General features: G+C 44.0%; 1 pseudogene; it reads left to right on the plus strand.

The window, feature by feature from the left end:
- The first annotated feature begins 7371 nt into the window (after window positions 1-7371).
- Window positions 7372-7766, plus strand: LOC110296952 (annotated as a pseudogene).
- Window positions 7767-8771: the final 1005 nt, after the last annotated feature.

The following is an 8771-nucleotide window of genomic DNA, read 5'->3' on the forward strand; positions in this document are numbered from 1 at the left end:
CTTTTGATACATATGCAGCTAGAGACAAGAGCTCCGGGGTACTGGTTAGTTCATATTGTTGTTCCACCTATAGGGTTGCAGTTCCCTTTAGCTCCTTGAGCATCTTTCTTTTTAAATCAATGATGCACGTTCCTTAGAACACTGGCACTAGACACTGAGATACATGTTTGAAGAAGGAGAAGAAGGAGGAAAAGGAAGAGGAGGAGGAGAAGAAGAAGATATATATATATATATATATATATATATATATATATATTTATAATTAAATAATCTCTTTTAATTCCTGACCTAGTTATGCATAATTCAAAACTACCTTGACCCACAGAGTGAAGAAGTTATGATGGATGAATGGTGGAGATGGGCAGCCCCCTGCATCATTCCCTCAGAGTAGTCTAGTCCTCTTATGGGTAGTAGGGGCTGCGAACATCTGGTGGGCCTCCAGCATGGTCTTGAGAATTCTATGAAATCAGCAATAGTGGCCAAATTACAATTAACTTGGCTAATAATTTCAACTAGGCACACATGAATGCTATGCACATGCACACATGCATGCTATGCACATGCACACATGCATACAACACACAACCCCCCCCCCACACGTAGGAGTCTTGTCATATGTGTCCATCGTTGGGAAGTTATCCAACAGAGAGTGTTGATTGGCATAAGCAGATTCCTTGGCAGTGGTAGGTTGTGTCCTACATGGCCACAGACAAAGGTCCCACATTTCTATTTTTACTAATGAAATGATTTCACCTGGCAACCCTCTTCTGTTTGTGTCTACCTATCCTCCTTTTCTTTATATCTATCTATCATTTATCTTTCAGGCTTTCGCTTCTGAAGTCCATTCACTAATCAGGTTTCTTTCTTACAGCGTGAGGCTCAGTATGTTAGCAATGAAGATTCTCATAATTGAAGCCTGGCAAGACAGGCAGGGCAGCTTCAGGAACCAGGTGACTTCCTTCGAGTCCAGCATTTGATGGTATTTTATCATCACAGTCATGGAGGCAAAAAGTCAGCAACAGTCTGAAAATAAAAAACAGCAACAGTCTGGTCCGTTCAGTTTTGCTTGTCTGAACACTGATTCAGGGTCATTAAGCCCAGTGACTTCAGATGACTTTCTGCCATGCTGCCTATCAGCAATATTTTCTTCCTCAACAATGGCTACCACACTGGTGCAGAGGCCATGTACTATCTCTTGTTGACACTGCAATAGTCTTCTATTTGTCCCTCTCCGGCACCACTTAATTCTTCCTTTTAGAGTATTCTATCAGGACTCAACATTCCTTGTGTCCCTGCTTCTCAAACCCTCTCATAGCAGAGCTTCAACCTGATATTCAGAATCTCCCCCTACGCTCACCTGACCCTCCACAATCTCATCTTTCATTCTTCTCTTTTCTTTTACTCTATAGGTTAGTCCATTTTCCCCATGGAAGTGCATCTTCTGTATCTACACCACTCCCTGAAAGGCCACCAAACCCATATCTATTTGGGGAAATCATACAAATTGTCCAAGATCTATGGACATTGTCTTCTTTGACAGATTCCCAGATTAACTCATTGTCCTGCCTAAACGGTCTCTTAGTTTGAAACAGCACAACCCTTTGAGATGTCCATCGGCATTTAGTCCAATCTTACCTTGTATTACTCATTGCAGAACCCTTTGTTTTCTACCATGAGCGAGTGCATCAGCCATGTGCATTATTCATGGTGATTTCTTTCAGGGTGCTTGCCTATCTCTTTGCAGAGAAGTTGCCCTATAAATATATGGGCCACTAGATTGAATATAGTGCAGCCTATCATGAAAGTTTAACCAGGCCATTATCCAAAGTGGGAATCAAGAGTCAACTGGACTTTCTTGAAACTTGATCGGGCTCATTTCTAAAGAAGAGGCTTTCCTTGGGTAAAAAAAAGTACAGGGGAACGCCAGGGCCAAAAAAATGGGAATGGGTGGGTAGGGAAGTGGAGGGGAGGGTATGGGGGACTTATGGGATAGCATTGGAAATGTAATTGAGGAAAATACATAATAAAAAATATTAAAAAAATAAAGGGGGAGAGGAAGCATGCAGGTTATCTGCAAAATGAACTGTCACACGGCAGGTCTCAGTCCAGTTTGTCCATCCTCAATAAAACAAACAAACAAACAAAGATCTGAGGCACACTTTCCAGACAGCAAATTGTAAGCTTCTAGTTCAAACAGTTGTATAGAAAGGCACAGTGCATCCTAGGCTACATTTTCCAACTGTTTTGTGACTCCTTCCACTAATCAGGAATCTCCACTAGAAAATGACACCAGGTATATGTCACAGAGGTTGGCCTGCTCTCAAGCATGCTGGTGCCTCCCAGGATCTTTGATCTTCTATGGCCATTGTCCCCTGAAACCAATCCTTTCCATTCTACATTTTTCCTCCTAGATCACCTGATACTTCCAAGCAACCAGGTGTTCCTTTCAGAATCGAGAAGCTGATAACCTGTGCTTTTGGAAGCAGACCTTCAGCCATGTTTTTTTGCATTGATGTAGGGGGTAGGATTCTTCCCACTGTGTGCAAAAGCCAATCAAACTCATCTATCACCAAACTAAGGAGGGTCTTAGACAGGATGGACATAATAGAAGCAGCAGAAGAATAAGTAAGTTAACCCTATGATAGAATTATCATAAGACGGAATCTCTCTTTAATGGACAAGTTTTAGATTGACAGGGGGGAAAAGGGAAATCTAATTAGTGCTATTCCTCTGTAGATGTCATGTGAGTAGTTACGTTCACAGAATGTACGCTGTGTGTGTGCCATGAATGCTTTGGGACAAAAGCTATATTTTTATATGACTTTTGTGCCTCACACTGTGTCCAGCCTAGAATTGAAAACACATAGACCTTTGTGGCTCAACGGTTCCTACAATTTTCTGAAAGGGCCATTTTCTTAGCTTTTACACCTGATCTCTCTCACTAATTAAAATAGCCAATTACAAATAGTGGCTCAGAATGTGATTAGTCACTCCACTCCTGTTCATTCCTCAGTGGACATGTTGGCTTGCTGCCATTGTTCAGATATCTGGGGATCAAAAGACTTGTGATCCAGGCCAGAGAGTCTACATGATTCAACAGACAGCACCCAGAGAGAGAAACTCCTCAGCTGGTGACAAACATCTTAGAGACATAAAAGTGCTTACCTCCCAACCCAATCACAAAAGAAGTCACTAGATATGCACTCACTGATAAGTGGATATTAGCCCAGAAATGTAGAATACCCAAGATACAATTTGCAAAACACAAGAAAATCAAGAAGAAGGAAGACCCACGTGTGGATACTTCTTTCCTCCTTAGAATAGGGAACAAAATACCCATGAAAGGAGTTACAGAGACAAAGATTGGAGCTAAGATGAAAGGATGGACTATCCAGAGACTACCCCACCCAGGGATCCATCCCATAATCAGCCACCAAACCCAGACACTATTGCATATGCCAGCAAGATTTTGCTGAAGGGACCCTGNTATAGCTGTCTCNTNTGAGGCTATGCCAGTNCNTGGCAAATACAGAAGTGGATGCTCACAGTCATCTATAGGATGGAACACTGGGCTCCCAATGGAGGAGCTAGAGAAAGCACCCAAGGAGCTGAAGGGGTCTGCAACCCTATAGGTGGAACAACAATATGAACTAACCAGTACCCCCAGAGCTCGTGTCTCTAGCTGCATATGTAGCAGAAGATGGCCTAGTCGGCCATCATTGGGAAGGGAGGCCCCTAGGTCTTGCAAACTTTATATGTCCCAGTACAAGGGAACGCCAGGGCCAAGAAGTGGGAGTGGGTGGGTAGGGGAGCAGGGCGGGGGGAGGGTATAGGGAACTTTTGGGATAGCACTTGAAATATAAAGAAAATATCTAATAAAATACAAGAAAAAAAGAGAAAAAAAAAGGTGCTTACATCCATGGCTGTCAAATAAATTGATAAACATCCTTTTGGTATGTGTAGGGGGTAGTTTTGCCTAAATCCATCTTGATTCCAATTGAGTTCTTTAGATCTAAGGAGAAATAGGTATAAGCATGCACAACTAGCATCTCTTACACTGTCCTCGGATGATCCTCTTCAAATGGACCATCTCTAACCACCACCACCACCACCACCACCACAGATCAGCCCTGAGAGTAAGATAAGGCAAAAGGGGAAACAGAGGGAGCCTGAGGCTTGGCTTAAATTAATGACCTGTTTTTGGTGTTTATCTGAGCACCCACTTATTTGTCCATGCTTCCATAACACAGCCAGTCTTCCTGTGGCTTGGGTAAGGCCTACCCTCAAATTCATACACAGCAAGTAGACACAATGACAGGGTTGCAGCCAATGTCCTGTTAAGTCATTTTAGAGAGTGGGATTGCTATGAGTCAATATTCACATCGAAGAACACATATTGCCTTCTCACAGAAGACATCAGATTCCTCTAGACAGCTTTGGTTAAGATCAGAGCATATCTGTACCCCTTGTTTAGCTGGCCCTTAGTCCTAGTGCCCCAGGATCAGAGGCAAAAACAAATGAACGCACTAATTCAGGCATGTTTCAGTCCATGTTGCAATAAATGGGGTGATGCACTCTCACATTTAAAATGTCTTTTAAGTTGATGTTCGGGCAGCAAAGCTTACTGCTACATACAACAGGACTTGTAAATTCCATCTTTGCCATCAAACTAAGAAGGCTGGTTTTTCCCTCCTGCAAATCCAGTAAAGTACCCAAGATTGGATTTCTCTTAAGCATTGATGAAGAGGAGGACTGAATTTGGGACATGAACAAGTGTGCTGGATGTAGTTGCTTATTAATTGTATAATCTGGGACAAATTGTTTTTTTTATTTAAGGGATATGAACCTAATACCCACTTCACCCTGGCATGAACATTAAGTGGGGCTAATGCTTGCAGCAGTGCTCAGGAACTGGTAAAGAAGGCTCCCAGTGAGCTGCCCCTGCCCCAGCCCTCCTGCATCTACTTAACCCACTCTGTAAGAGCTACAGTCAGATTCCCACCGTATGGAATTATCCTCAGCACAGCAGATGGGTTTACAAGTGTCTTGGTCTCTTCGTGTAATTAGCAGCCAAGGAGTCTAAATCTTGCACTGTTTACACGGAGAGTGTTTCTTGCCCGTTCCCACGTCATACCATCTGACACTGTTACCTTTTATAACTGGTGAGTGCAGTTCCTTAACTTTGTGGGATCCTCCGCATACAAACTCTGCTGGACCCGTTCCTGAGTGTGGATGACTCCTGTTCTGTGCGCTGAGCTCGGTGGCTTCCCGAAGCTTCTTAGCCCTCTGAAGTACGGAAGGCAAATACCACAGCTCCATTTACAAGCGAGGAAACTGAGGCACAGCCCGTCTTACCTATGGGTGTTGCTGTAAGAATTCAAACAGCTCAAGCTGGGCATGGTGCCTTATGCTTATAATCACAGCACTCAAGAGGCCAAGGAGAGGGGACTGCCCTAAATTTGAGACCATCCTGGGAAACACAATGTATTTATGGCCAGCCTGGGCTGCAAAATGAAACCCTGTCTTAAACCATGCAAGCAAACAAACAAACAGAAATCACATGGCTCATAGGATTACCAGGTCAGAGCTCCTTTTCTTTGGCTGAGTCTCTGTGGCTGGTATTCCTCCAGAGAAGAATGGTATAACATACCAGAAAGAGGTCAAGAGGGCTATGTACCTCACAGCAAGTTAACCAGGAGCCAGAGGGTTAAAATGAGTTTAAAGGGCTTCCCCAAGGCAATTGTGCCTGGGCCATTGTCCTATGCGTCCATGTAGAGATGTCTATATATGCACCCTGTGTGCTGGTGAGGTGGGTGACACAGGAGTTCTGAAGTCAGAGAGATGAGGCTAGCTTACAAGATACTTTAAATAAATAAAGGTGATCTTCCAGTAGTGCCATAGATCTTACTCGTTGATGGAAAGCCTGACCCTCTTACTCAAGTTTCCAACAGCTTAATTTGAATGGAAGCCTCTTTTAAAATGATTTAATTCTCAACTCCCACAGCAATCACCGAGGAAGAGAGTGTGTTAGTAAGCCTTTCCTTACCGTGATAAATAGATGAACATTGAAACAATTGTTTCATGCCAGAGGCATGTGGCAAATCACAATTTCTTTCCCCATGGCTGGGAGGAGAAAGAAAGAAAGGAGGGGGCAAACCCTGAATTTCACCATTCCCTCAGTGATCTAAAGAACTCCCAGTAGCCTCCACTTTCTTAAGGTTACACCATTTTCCAACAGCTTTACACCAGGGACCAAGCTTTCACCACTTGGGCCTTTGAGGGACACATAATATTTGCAATGGAACAATGAAGAAGGAATACAGAAATTTATATGCTTCGGTAATATTTTTTGTTGGCTATACAGTCTTCTTCACAGAAGATGGCTTCTTGGAATTGTTTTCAATTCTTTCTTAATTAAGCAAGAACTTCTTTTAGAGTCTCTCTGCTATAGAGGAATCAGCTGTTGAGCTTGGGTGGTTGAAGGAGCCTCCACCTTCTCTCCCTCCATCCCTGGAAAGAACAGTCCTGCCCACATTCTAACCATCTTCACGGGGTATTTGTTCTGGTCTCACAAGAACTGACCTATCAAGGCAAGGCAGCCATGTTGCCTGGTCCTGCTGCCCTATTCACTTTGATCTTAGACAGAAGCTTAGTGTGAGACTGTGCTCAGGGAATCCACGGACTGGAGTACAGAACCTCAGACATATGGCCGACCTTCTTACACTTCCCTGTGTGGAGTAGAACTATAAGGAGTCCTTTACTGTTCTGACACAGCCTGCTAAAGCAGAGAGACTGTTGTCATGCCTGTACGGTCTGGACACGTCACCAAAGCCATCTAGTCCACAGGAAAACTACAGTGAAGGAAGATCTTAGATCTGTCATCCAACTTGGGACTAAGAATATAATGCAAGTGGGAAATGGAATAGAAGGTAAAAGGTGCTTTTGAGAATGGATCTTGCAAACCCCTAATAACAGCAGGTATCATGGCAGTGCTGGCCAGTCAAAGTCCTGTGGCCCTTCAGCATGGTGTTTGGAAAAAGGAGAAAGAGTGGGCTCTGAGAATTTATTCTTCTGAGGACTCTCTTATGACCTTGTACCAGTTAAGCTTGGAAAGCTTCATCTGGCCTGTGTCCCTGGAAGACTGTATTAGTTCCAATGTGTGGGGACACTTAGGACTACATTAGTTACAATGTGTGCAGACCAATAGGACTGCTCAGTCATGATCATCCTTATCCCATGTCACATGAACATATAAACATGATCCAAATAAAAAAGAGAATTGCAAAGATCAATATAGAGAACAAGGTCAAATAACCCAAATCTTGAAGGTGTAACATCTGAGAGGTGGGCTACCATCTATTTTGTGGCATCATGGCTGCCCTCCAGCCTCTGGTGAAGCCTAAGATCATCAAAAAGAGGACCAAGAAGCTCATCAGGCTCCAGTCAGACGAATATGTTAAAATTAAGGAAAAATGGTGGCAACCCAGAGGTATGGAGGAGATTCAAGGGGCCAGATCCTGATGCCCAACGTTGGTTATCGGAGCAATAAGAAAACCAAGCACATGCTGCCTAGTGGCTTCTGGAAGTTTCTGGTCCACAATGTCAAGGAGCTGGAAGCCCAGCTGATGTGTAACAAATCTTTCTGTGCTGAGATTGCTCACAATGTTTCCTTTAAGAGCTGAAAAGCTATCATAGAAAGAGCAGCACAGCTGGCCATCAGAGTCACCAATCCCAACGCCAGGATACAGAGCAAAGAAAATGAATAGATGGCTTGCGTGCATGTTTTGCATTTAAATAAAACCACAATAATTGAAGAAGAAAAAAAGCTGAAAGGTGAGAGTTAACCTCGCCTTTGCCTCTCCACTGTCTTGTGAGCTAACCTGGACTTTAATGTCTCTCTCAGTTCCCTCTTCTGTTGACAGTTCCTTGTCTGCTGCACAGAGAAAACCCATGATAGGCAAACACCATTCCTCATGTCCAAGAGATCCAGGACAAAATGGAGAGATGACAATTTTTACTTTTTGGCATGTCACTCTCCACAGCTCACCCCCTTCATTTTTTAATTCTTTGACAAACTCACATGCACACACGTGTGCAAACACACACACTCCCTACACACAATTGGTCATTTTCCCCATTACCTTCTCCCCTCCTCCTCTTTCTCCCACTGAAATTCTTCCCCCCAACAGCCCCACGATTTCATTTTCACCCCACCCAGTGAAGGTTGCTTGCAAGAGCATGAGTGTTGGGCTACTTATACAATACAGATACCAGCGGCAATATCACTGAAGAAAATGACACTTCCTCTTCCAGAACCCATAGACTTCTCATTGTCCCCCAGTGACAGATGGGGCAGCCACACCAGCCCCTCCCCCATGCAGGATGAAATGTTGACAGGGCACAGTCTGCTGTAGGTCTTCTGCAGGTGCCAACAGCTGAGGTGAGTTCCTGAGTGAGTGCAGTGGTTGTGCAGAGTCTAGAAGGCACTGTTTTACAGCAGGCACACGTACACACCCTCTCACACACACCCAGCAGCCTCAGCTCTTACAGTCTTTCTTGCCCCTCTTCTGTGGGCCTCCGGGTGGGTGACATATGTAAGGTTGAGCATTCAACAGTCACTTGTTCTGGGCACCTTGACCAGTTGTGAGTCTTTAACCACTCCATTCTGCTTCCCTGGGAATACAGAGAGGAGCCCTCACTTCCACGTATAAGCAAGCACTTCAGAGGATGTTCACACCATGCCTGTTTAGCAAAACAGCCACAGTAGTTCT

Source organism: Mus caroli, chromosome 6, assembly GCF_900094665.2.
Source record: "Mus caroli chromosome 6, CAROLI_EIJ_v1.1, whole genome shotgun sequence".
Classification (NCBI taxonomy): Eukaryota; Metazoa; Chordata; class Mammalia; order Rodentia; family Muridae; genus Mus; species Mus caroli.